Source organism: Anoplopoma fimbria, unplaced genomic scaffold (assembly GCF_027596085.1).
Source record: "Anoplopoma fimbria isolate UVic2021 breed Golden Eagle Sablefish unplaced genomic scaffold, Afim_UVic_2022 Un_contig_12928_pilon_pilon, whole genome shotgun sequence".
Taxonomy (NCBI): domain Eukaryota; kingdom Metazoa; phylum Chordata; class Actinopteri; order Perciformes; family Anoplopomatidae; genus Anoplopoma; species Anoplopoma fimbria.
Window position 1 is genome coordinate 842 of NW_026552783.1, and position 2,414 is coordinate 3,255.

The window sequence follows — 2,414 nt, forward strand, 5'->3', positions numbered from 1 at the left end:
GAAAGATTAGCAAAATACTTTTTAGAGGGTTACATGTAAAATGATATCAGTTGTACTGATGTACTTTTTTGCATACATTTAAAACATTAAAGAAAGAATTTTGATTTTACAATATCAGTACAGTGGCAGCACACAGACAGCAGTATGTATTAAAAAGTAAACACTAAATTACACAACTTATGCTCATGAAGATACGGTACAACTAAAAATAACTGTTTTATGTTTTTTATTAGATACAGATGCTGAAAACAATCTGCGTAAATACATCTATACACACATTATTATTTTATTCTAATATTCTTTTTCATACATAATTCATCCCATTAATATGTAAAATGAATTAAATTTAAAGAGTGACAATAAAAAAAACAGCAGATGTTTTGCATATGGAATATTTAACATGCTCAGTATATAATAAAAAATGTTTAGTGAATATATCATAAAAGCAAGAAAGTTAAATTCCTATGAAGCAGCTAAAAAACTATTTTTTCACATGTTCATTGAATTGCTCTGACACAAACAAAACAACATAAACCCTAGAAATAAAAAAATTTCACAAAGCAAGATAGTTAAATTGCTACAAAGCAAAAAAAAGACATTTACACATTTTCAATAAATGCTATGACGCAAACAAAACAATATAAATCCTAGAAAAAAAAAATCACCACAATCCCACCGACTATGTTTGATTGTAGCAGTGCAGACACACCTCTACATTTACTGATTAGAGATGAATCGTTCTTTAAACTCCTGTCTGCTTGAGCTAACACAACTCAGCATTGTCTCCAGTTTTGTGTGAAATCCATAATCCAGGATAGAGAGGCTGAGTGAACGTGGTCTGGACTCTGTGGAGGAGAGTCATGGTTTTAGAAACGTTGTAGTAAGACAGAGTACCTGCACTGTGATCCAGATAAACTCCTATTGTGGAGGACTGAGGGCCCGAGACGGAAGTATAAGTATTGTTATGTATGAATTTATAGCCACCATTGTAACAATCCAATGACCAAGATTTGTTATTTAATCCAAACACACATTCATTCATGTTCCCTGTTCTGCTAATATCTTTGTATGCAACTGCTATTAAAACACTCTCGCTCCACTTCACCTCCCAGTAACAGCGTCCAGTCAGACCCTCTCTACTCAGGACCTGCCGCCATTCACTAAATCTGTCTGGGTGGTCTGAATATAACTGTTCTACTGCCATTAATGTTACTTTTCTGTTCCGTCACTCAATGACAAACGTTTATGTGCCGTATTTGGATCCAGTGTGATTTGACAAGAATATTTCATGAATTCATCTCTGGTTTTGGGCTCTGCTTGAGGCAGTAAAACATCGACTTCAGTCACTGCCAGAGATATTTTCTGATTCTCACTCAGAACAGCCTGCAGTTTATCTCTGGCCTCCGACACAGCGGCTGCCACATGCTTAAATGAGTGAAGAGGATGGGTATCAATGCTGGGTAAGTCTGTAGACTCGTCAGACAGGACAGCGAGGGGTAGCTGGTCAGGAAATGGAGGTGATCCTCTGTGCTTGAGAGCAGCTCCATCTCAGCGTCTTTCCTCCGCAGCTCAGTGATCTCCTGCTGCAGCTTTTCCACAAACTCTTCAGCTTGCTTCACTTGAGTTTTCTGCTGGGATCTGATCTGCTGCTTCACTTCAGAGCTTCTTTATCAATAAGACGCCTCAAATCTGTGAACATCTTCTCACTGTCCCTCACAGCTTCATCAGCCGTAAGTGGTCATCCATGGAGCACAGATAGCAGATGCACTGCTGATCAGTGCGGCAGAAAATCTTCATCACCTCGTCGTGGCGAGAGCAGATGTTCTCCTGGAGCTTTAAAGTGGCTTCAACCAGCTTGTGTTTCTTTAATGGAGCTGCATCGTAGTGAGGCTGGAGGTGTTGCTCACAGTAAGAGGCCATACACATCAGGCAGGACTTGAGGGCTTTCAGCTTCTTCCCTGAGCATAAATCACAGGCCACGTCTCCAGATCCCGCATAGGAAGGATCAGATGAAGCAGCTTGGAGTCCTACTTCCTTCAGTTCCTCCACTAACTCTGCTAACAAGGTATTTTTCACCAGGACAGGCCTCGGTCTGAAGCTCTGTCTGCACTGAGGGCAGCTGTGCGTTTCCTTCTTCTGATTCTCCTCATCCCAGCAGTCTTTAATACAGCTCATGCAGTAGCTGTGCCCACAGGGGATAGTCACCGGATCCTTCAGGAGATCCAGACAGATTGAACAGCTCAGTTTGTCTCGATTCAGCTGAATCCCTTGCTGTGCCATTTCTTCTCTAGACGACGACAAGTGTCAGTAAGTTTCGTTCTCTGTTTCCAGATAAAAGCTGTGATCATTTCCTCAATGTTTATCCTCTGATCTGCAGCGTATGGGCTTTTCAGCTCTTACAGTTGATCACATGG

General features: G+C 40.6%; 1 pseudogene; it reads right to left on the minus strand.

Annotated features, from left to right (window-relative positions):
* Positions 1–566: 566 nt before the first annotated feature.
* Positions 567–2,280, minus strand: LOC129116190 (tripartite motif-containing protein 16-like; annotated as a pseudogene).
* Between the last annotated feature and the right edge of the window lie 134 nt (positions 2,281–2,414).